This window comes from Haliotis rufescens, unplaced genomic scaffold (genome assembly GCF_023055435.1).
Source record: "Haliotis rufescens isolate VD_foot unplaced genomic scaffold, xgHalRufe1.0.p SCAF_17, whole genome shotgun sequence".
In the NCBI taxonomy this organism is placed as follows: domain Eukaryota; kingdom Metazoa; phylum Mollusca; class Gastropoda; order Lepetellida; family Haliotidae; genus Haliotis; species Haliotis rufescens.
The window spans coordinates 13,374,363-13,384,796 of record NW_025963857.1 but is presented as its reverse complement, the minus strand read 5'-3'; positions in this window follow the sequence as shown (position 1 = coordinate 13,384,796).

Here is a 10,434-nt window from a genome sequence, read left to right as displayed (position 1 = left end):
GGAGATGCGGGATGCACTACAAAACATTGAAACGGAAATGTGAGAACTCTCAGCGACATACCAACGCATCAGGGAGCCAACCATGCATTTCAGTTTATGAGCAGTGTTACCTATTCAACTCGATTGCTGTTATTGTACGTGTATGGGTGTACGGGCCTTACCTCGCGAAGTGCATCAAATCACTTGAGCACTTTAGTTAAGAACATGAAAAGATTTGCAAAATATCTGTCGACGCCCAGTAGGCGGTAAAATGCTTTGCAAATCCTTCAGTCATGGATTTACAAAATCTGAGCTGCAGTTTCTCGAGAATGAATGAATCAGAGTTGTTCAGGAGGATTGATTCCATATCCCAGATTTCACTATTTTATAGGATTACTGGCTCCATTAATGTTTTGAATAATTTACAAGTAAGAGCTGTAGGTACATGTATATGTTGGTTAACAATGGAGACTGAAGCTTGTGGTAGGCCTTAGGGCCTTTTAAATTGTATCCCAATACGACAAGAATTATAATTCACTTTCAAATTATCTGGATTTTACAAGTGACTGGCACATATAATACATGGTTGTTTCAACACTCTGATTTTGATGTAACTATCCCTGTAACTATCACAGCTTAGTTACATTCTAGATTTCCCGCCCTTCACATAAATTTAAAATGTCTATTACATGTAGTTTATTAACTACTGTGTTATTATTATATATATATCATGTACCATTGTATACCAAAAATGTAAATTCATCATATGTATATATGTAGATGTATGTGTGAGTGTATGTTGGTATATGTGTTTGTGTGTAATACTGTATATATTTGCATATGTGTGTGTTATTATATTTTCTCATTACTTGTAACTCCTATGCACTGTACATTTATTCTGCACCACAGAATTCACATACCACAATGTAATGAAATGTATATAGGAGAATGCCTCGTAAGTGTGTCACTTGTGCCTAATCCATTTGGTTTTCCGCAATGAAATATGTTTAAATCAAATCAGGCCTTAGGGCCTTTCAATAGAGGTTTAGCACTATTTTTAAGTTTGAAATTTGTTTCAAATATAGTTCTTTAGTAATTATATCTATCCGTAACCAGTATTTGCGTATCACCAACATTTGTTTTGTCACCATTTATCTTTAGTTTTTTGTTGCTGAAAATACACTTAGACCATCAAGTAACACTTGTAGTTGTTGTTTTTTTGTATTGGCAAAAAGTAGTGAGTCACCGGGAAACAACACATGACAAATGTTTAAACCATTAAGTGTTATATTATAACTTTCAGATTTGATATGAAGTGGAAGGTGATTGAGGAGTTTATTACATAATGTGGGAGACAAAATGCATCCTTGTCTTACCCCGATGTTTGAGTTAAAGGATTGTGAAATGCCCCTGTCGGTTTTCACTTCATAAGAGATATAGTGAAATATTATTTTTATTACATTTCCTCAGATTTTGTTTGATAATATCTTTGTTAGGAGTAGTGATCTCTCAACTGAATCAAAGGTCTTTTGAAAGCCACAAAGCAACTGTATATTCTTTTTTTAAACTTTTTATAGAATATATTAATGTTTAAAGAACAAATACTTATCTGATGTTCGGTATCCCCTTCTAAATCCAGACTGACAGTGGATAAAAGAGCAAACCCAACTCATTGAGCCTCTTAATCTGTGCTGGCCATCAGCATAGATTTAAACCATGTGGTCTAATGGAGGCTGACAAGCACTGGCGCTCTACATGGTCCAGCTTACGGTGTGGGTGATATGGCAGGAAGTATCTTATTACCTGATTTTGGTGGTATCGCTACATTTTACCCAGAAGTAAATACTTGATTGTTCACAAACGGTTACTTTAGTGAGTTGCCTCGATCTATTGTTAGCTACTCACACACACAGATTAAAATGATTTGTTTGTACTATCTTTTCTTATTTTAGTTTATTTAATTCATAATAAGAAACAATAAGTAATAGTTCACTTATCACAGTATGGATTATATCCGTTTATATCACTATTTGATGTAACGCATTTATTGCAGAAATTATAAATAAATGAATTCAAAATGTTTTAACTGCATTAGACATTAATTTGCCATTATTTGAAATGCAATATTCCCACACTTTTAAACAATACATAGTAAAAATATAGATTAGAATGCCTGTAACTGGCAGTGTTTAAAAAGGACATATTAGTCGATTAGTCCAATTTATAAGATATGCGCTTCAGGTAGATGTATACATTGTATCTCACATCATTTGGGGATAATTCAACGAGCAAAATAAAAAGAAATACTCTACCATGACAAAATAATACAGAGTATACACTAACTCGCAATTGTTCAAATAGAGGTTTCAAATTAAATAACATAGATATGTTTTTAACAGATTTTTGTGAGGTGGTAATGCTTTTATCTAAACATTGTGCCCTTGACCCTGTGCCCTTGTTTTATTCAACAAACAGCCCAAACCGGGGACTCCAGATCATATCCGATAACACTGACCCAGGTTGGTCCAACACGTCAGTTCTTCATGCGATACTGACGCCCTTGTAGGTCCCCTAGACCATAGAGAAATTTATAAGGAATCTAACTCAAGTCAAGAACGGTTTGACGAGTCTAGATTGTCTTACTTCTAGCCCTGAAAGAAAGCATTATTCTGGGCTCCTTTACATTTTATTTTGTAGATACATATTTTTAACTACGAAAATTTTATTAGTTTACTGACATCGATACTGCAACTGATGAAGCTATTTATAGCTCAAATAAGAATTTTGAAGTGTCGTCCATTGATGTCAATGCATCGATGACAAGTGAGGATATCATATAGTTATCGTTATTACACTATAATAAAAATTATAATCAAGTTGACTAGTATGTACATTACTAAAAGGAACATGTGCATGATCATGCACTTCGTAATATGAAATACTAATATTGTATTGTGTGGTGAACTTAACTGGATCAGTGGTAACATGTGATATACATGTTCCATCAATGTTTCTCTTGGTTGGTCTATTCATGAGTACAAAATAAAAATAATGAAATTAAAAAGGAGCACATAACAATTCTTTATTTCATGCTGGTGCTGAGGCAATCTAGACTTTCCAATTCATTCTAGACTTGAGCTGGACTCCTTTTTTAATTTATTCTCTTGGGTCTGGGGGACAGACTACGTCACAGCTCGAACCACACAATAACAAGTCCGTTTTAGCAGCTGGGGTTTGGTTATATCATCTAACATAGCCATCTATGCTCTAAGGTAAACAAGAACCAAATTAGTGAGGGGTCCTTTATCATCCTTATTCGACTGCTTGTAAAAATCTGATATCTCACCTCACAGCTGGTAAAAATATATTTTTTGCTGAATATTCGAAACAGAGTGAGTTAGTTGGTACTACATATGTATGTGGTTCCATTTTAAATGACTGCAGCGCTCTAATTTGAAAACAAATTGTGTGTGCTGTTTAACGCCGTTCTCAGCATCAGTCAAGTGATATGACGGCGGTCTGTTGTATAAGAAATAAATTCAACTTGAAACCTGAATCTTGAATCTTGAAAGTTGTAACTTTTCCGCAAATAAGTATCACATGAAGTATACAGTACAGCAAATGCAATACACTCTATACCACAAGCAGTATACAGAGTATGTCGCCAGCTCGGCGCTGGGCAGGAGCACACATTTCCTATCCCTCTCCCTTAGGCAAACACCTCATGGGAGGTCACAGGTCAGGCGTGCACTCGTCAGTTGTCTTATACGGCCAAGAGTAAGATCTTCCGGACTAAAAGAGCTCACAATAGAACGTTATGAACCCGTGGACGGACTTGTGTTTTCAAGACGAATCAGGAAGAACTCCTACGGCAGATATAAGTTGGTTACCATTTCCTTACTGAAAGATTAACTGAACTTATTGTCCTTTTTACACATGTTTGGTGGGGCGACATTGCGACAACGAGCCATATTTTGACCTTGAAAAATGTCGCGCTGTCGCATTGTCGCCCTTTGGTAAAATAAAAAAAAGGTTATTCAAAGAGCGACAATAATGCGACAAATGGCCAAAATGTCGCATTGTCGCGCTTTGGTTAATTTTGATACGTTTTGCTTGTTTTGAAAGGTGACAATGAGACAACGCGACAATGTCCCTACCAGGATTCGACAGTAATCCGTGCAACTAAACTTGAGTTATGAAAGAAGCCTAACATGCCTATTAAAAGATAAAGTGTAAAAATGCGCCATTACAACTTCTGATTTCATAGCTCTTCACGGGCGGTCGGGTAGCCTAGTGGTTAAAGCGTTCGCTCGTCACACTGAAAACCCGGGTTCGATTCCCGACATGGGTACAATATGTGAAGCCCATTTCTGGTGTCCCCCGCCGTGATATTGCTGGAATATTGCTAAAAGCGGTGTTAAAAAATCAAACTCACTCACTCATAGCTCTTCAAGAAGCATTATCAATTATGGGATGGGTGATGAGTTCAACTGCATGCCGATGTCAGAGTCTGTGCCAATACATTTTGCCAAATGATTGACAAGTATTACCTGCAGGAACATATTATCGATACAGGTCCATGTTTTTTACAGACAAAGTGCTTTACGTGCTCGGTAATAGTGAGGACTGGAATCATTGTGTTTCCGTGTTTTGTTCAGGTGAACAAATGACTTGTCCTTGCAGGTGTTTGCGACGGGTGCCAGCGGTGATGGTGAATACGCTCATCTTTTCGCGAGCACACGTTATTAAGGCCTGAACCACATGGGATTTTTATCCATCAATCTGATACGAAGTGATTTAACTGAAATACTGTTCAAAGTAGTGTTTAGTTCTCTCACGGTATATGCAGGTCTCAGACGTTTACCACTTCGGTGAAACCCACGAGCACGGGTATGGTGCTGACAAACCAAGAAACATTATCGGGGCGAACCGGGATTCGAACCCACAATCAAGGGACGCAACTCTGCACAGCGAATCGCGGCGCCTTAGACGACTGGGCCACACGTGCCCCCCACAACGACAGAGCGTCGTAATACATTTACATTAAGTACAAGACGTCAAATTGGCCGACACGATAGACAGGACGGGAAAGATTTCCGAAGTTATCAATGAACCTGTGGCCATTTCAAGCATTAGTCATGACTGATCATTTGGCCGAACATTGAAAGGTGATTGTAACGATGTGTCAATTAGATACTAAGGTACATTCATAGATTGCTGTAGACTGTCACAGCGATAGTTTGGGTGTGCTTTTGTTCGTTTTGTTCTCTAGGATGGGTTGATATGCAATGAAACTCTACGACTAATCCAATGTATGCTAAAACGCTTCGTTCAAATTTAAGGGGTTTACATTTTGAGATACGACGCTTCTCTATGTAATTCGTGCTAGGGAATTCCCAGGGATTTCCCCAAGGAATATGCAGGTAGTCCATCAGTGTTTACGTCATTTCAAGAATACAATCTCTTGAAAAACGTATCAACGTTAAGATGTGTCGTTCATACACTTATGGACTTCAGTTTCGCGGTCATGTGACCGACCTCTCGTCCAAGGAAAATCCGTATATTGTTATCTCAATAAACTTGGTAATATGGTTCGGTTTGACGTCATGGCGCGTGTCTGAATTCCATTAACAGGTTTTATATCCTAAAACTGACTTATCAGCAAATCTCGCTGCACTGCGCGAGACAGATACTAGAGCAATGCATGCCAGAGATAAGAAACCTAATGCCCCCTAAAGGAAGCCTTGGGCATCACGTGCGCCAGGGGCAAGCGCTATCTCATTGGCTGTTAACAGTTGTACAAGGCGGAGCAAAAAGCATCGTTTTTCCGTCCTTTTTCCGCTTGAAAAACTCGACGCTTTTCCGGACACTTTCTGGACGCTCACCAATTGATCAATTTTAATGAATTTTAGTCGTTTTTCCGTCCAATGACCATATACGGAAAAAACGACGTTTTCGTGTTTGCAGTGATACATATTTTCTGCAGCAGCAACAGTTCCACAAAACTTGTTCCACAAAACGTTATTACACTGCTATTCGCCGCTGACGAAATAAAACAGAGCTTGCCCCAAAGATGTCTGTTGTACTGTAATACCGCTACAAAGAGGAAGCCCACAGTGAGGATTCCCATGCAATGGCATTGAGAGCACTGGAGTTTAACCTAACTGTCAAGACATTTACTTATTTATTAACTTACTCATTTACGTATTTATTTAGTATTTACTTATTTATTTGCTTATTATTTTTATTATAATTATTTTTACTTATTAACTCGCACGCACGCACGCACGCACGCACGCACGCACGCACGCACGCACGCACGCACGCACGCACGCACGCACGCACGCCATTTGGACCCAGGATAGAATGTGTTCCCACCACCTTATTGCTGATCGGGAGCCCCAATTCGCTGTGCAGAGTCGTGTCAGAAACCGCGCCAGAAACCTAAAAGTATTGTGTTCGAATCCCGGCTCGCCCCGAAAATGTTTCTCTCGTCTTCGTAGATTTCATCAAAGTTGTAAACGTCTAAGACCTGCCTCACTTCGAGCTTCCCTCCTACATTAAGATGACACGCTGTGATATAACTGGAATACTGTTAAAAGCGGCGTTAAACATAACTCACTCACTCACAACCCTACTTGCTGTGGCTGTCCGTTTAACTCTCCATATTGCAAAACACTGTGTTAGTTATATATTCCCCAATCATCAACGCTTCACATGAAGGATCTTGATCAACTATTTGACTGATTTTCCCACCTGCACAAGCAATAAAGGAGACGAGTGAGACCGCATCATCTGTTTCATATTTACATCTATGCATAAAGATTCCGAGTGACAGAACACTCTCCACAAGTCTATATGACAAGAGAAATGACTGTAACTTTCAAAAAGTCAACTTTCCCCAAATGACGGGCAATATTCCTGCAGGTACAGTCCTTGGTGTCTACAATTCACATCTTTTGAGGCACACTCGAGCATTCTCTTTCCACCAAGATTTAAAAGGGCGTCATGCAGCTCTTGCTCAGATGTTTGATATTCAGTAAAGCATTCAAAATGTTTTATGGTACTCGTCTAGAGGACATTTCCAAATTTGACCCATCAGTGTAAGAATGATGTCCGATGCAATTCCCTATTTTGATTTGTACCATGTGGTTTTTTTCCAGATAAACAATTTATTTGACATTACATGTGATTGTGATTGGAGGACTTACTTCATAAACAGAACCTTATATTTTAATATGGTAGTTATATTCGTATACACCCAGCAACGGGCACAAACTCAGCTTTGGACTGTTCTGAATCTGATCCATCTCTTTTTAATGCATTGTCATGGTTTGTTCATGACTGTACGCAATTGGAATACGATGACATGTTTCAACCAAGTCGGCGAGCCTGACCACCCGATCCCATTATTCGCCTCTTTTGCGTCGCTTGGCACTCCAGAAACCTATGATTGTGGATTCGAATCCCGGTTCGCCCCGACTATGTTTCTAGGTTTTGTCAGCACCATACCGGTGCTCGTTGGTTTCACCGAAGCGGTAAACGTCTTAGACCTGCACCACCTTTATAGTGCTAGCTCACTGAGATACCATGCCGCAGTTTAACATCAATACCCCACTCAGACACAGTATACTGACTCCTAGCCGACCAGTCCTTGTTTTAGCCCCTTAATGCCGAGCGCCAGACAGGGTAACAACAAGAACCATCTTTTAACGTCTTTGGTATGACGCGGCCGGGGATCGAACCCCGGAACTTCCGCTCTCCGGGCGGACGCTCTACCACAGGACCACGGAGGCGGTCGATAGTGTCTCAAACGCATGCTCATGATATAGCTGGAATCGTACAAATCGTTCAAATACAGTAAAGTACGTTTATAACGAACACGCTTATAACCAACTGACGGAAATAACGAACTGATTTTTTGTCCCGACTATTTGCTATTGTTATACTGTATATATGCTTATAACGAACTACGGTTATAACAAATTAAAGTTAGTGGTCCCTTTCAGTTCGTTATAACCGTAGTTAGCTGTATAATTATAATCATGGATATGATTCGACCGCATTCTTTTATTGATATATTTTTATAGATTAAAATAAATAATCTTATTAGTCATCCAATTAGTATCATTATATTGTCTAATATATAACTGGAATTAAATTATCCGCATGTAACGGCTGCTGTGTTAAATTTGATTTTAATTTCGTTATGAATGTCTATAGCACACATTGCCATTAATAACTGCTCAAATGCGCTCAGACTATTATGTGTCTGGTAAAAATATTAACCGTCAAAGCCACAGAATAACCAGTCTCGATTATCCGCCGAAACAGATTTCATTGGGAATAGCGGTGAAAATGTTATGACCACAATGTCACCAGAAACACTTCAAACAGTGGACAAGAAATTAAGTCTGGCGTCATTTACATTGAAGTACTTATATAGTGTACATTTGATGTGTGATTTGATTTTCAGTTGTTTGTTTTAAATTTTAGTGTTGATCTATAAGGACAGGAAGTCGCAACAGCAGCGGAACCACAATTTGTCTTCAGCTATGACGTCGTTTCTAGTGTGACGCCATTCCAACCTCACGTCACAAAAAGAATCGAATGACGTCAACAATCCCGTCCGGATGACGAAAACAATATAATTCGTTGTTGTCTTATGACGTGATATGTCCCAAGGGCACATATGATTTTTATGAACCCCGATATGTTCACTAAACTCTATGATGACACCAGCTGTTCGGAAAAAGGGTAAAAATGTCCTGCCGTCGTTTGAAGAGGCTGGTCTTAAGTGGCATGTTATAACTGTAGAATTGTCAAGTTGTAGAGTAGAGATTTCTTATGATTATGGAATGTTATCAGCAGACGTTTTGATTGGAGTGAGGGTGTGGGCGTGTGGGGTACTCTCAGTTCCTGAAAGTATTCAGGGGCTAACCGTGCATTACTATGTAAACCAGAGTGATGGTTTTCACATGCACTCTTTGTTTTATAGCCCTTGGAAATATTCTTGAAACTGACATTTAAAGTCACATTCATTCTCAAAGTCATACACTGAGAGTAATTTTGGTTCTTGACAACTCGAGACCCCAACCGCATAAGCGTTGTCTATAAACTTTTTATCCCTACGGATATATGTGGGATATAAGACGGGCGAATATAGTCGACGTCTTGTCTGTCTGTCTGTCTGTCTGAAATATCTGCCAGACAGACAATCAGATCCTGAAGTAGTGCCTTTTGCTATTTGGGGATTGTTGGCATTTTTATTTTTCTCAAATTCCATGGAAACAGTTTGGACTTAGTCTCAAAAGGGTGGGGGTAGGTGTCGTTTCCAGAGTACAACTTGAAAACCTATACTTCATGTATTAACCAAGGGCTGAAGTTGTGCCTTTTGCTATTTAAGAATTTAAAAACTTTTATTTTTTCCTGTTTCCATGGCAACAAGTTTGACTTTAACTTTCTTCTTTGTGGTGTGTTTGTGGGGGCCGGGGGGATTTGCCATCTTCTGATGACTCTTGTTACAATTTCGACTTCTCATCCCAAAAGGCTTTAAAATGATATTTTGTGTGAATGTTTGTTACTATAATGGGGTTGTAGTTTTTCCAGCTATCGAAATTGGAATTTCAAAATAGCCCCCAGGTAGCCATTTTCGATTTCGAAAAACAAAAGTAAAAAATCTTCTTAAAAACCTGAAGCACCAGAATGGTCTGAGACGTAGTTATGTGGTGCCAACTTCGGAAATCAAATATGGCTGTCGGGGCCATGTTGGAAAATATAGAAAATTGCGACGTCTCAACAGAAACTACTTGAACAATAAACTTTCCTTTTCACATGCTTGTTCCTACCAATGATGACACTACAAATTGTTCAAAAAATTCGAAACCGACTTTCAATATGGTCGCCACATTGTTACCTGGGTTTTGTTTTAGTAAATTAGGTGCTTCATTCTCACCAACGTTGGACTCATTCAGTTTTTCATGTGTGCCTATAGGGCGGTCGGGTAGCCTAGTGGTTAAAGCGTTCGCTCGTCACGCCGAAAACCCGGGTTCGATTCCCGACATGGGTACAATGTGTGAAGCCCATTTCTGGTGACCCCCGCCGTGATATTGCTGGAATATTGCTAAAAGCGGCGTAAAACCATACTCACTCACTCACTCACTCATGTGTGCCTATATTTATATTCTGATCAAATCAAACACTCAAGTTGAAACTGCTTTGTTTGACAACTTGTTAGTAGTTTATTAATGCAATCTGCAACATAATTCAAATAAATATTTTACATGATCTCATTGCAAATTAAGATTTATGTTTTTCTGGAAGTCACCAGCAGATGTCAGCAACTTATTACTTTATGCACGGGTCCTATGCTAAATGTATGTACTAATCAACAACCGTTTGTGCCATGTGGTCTGGGCCATTTAATCGTAAGTAGTTTAACCAGTTAAGCCTACA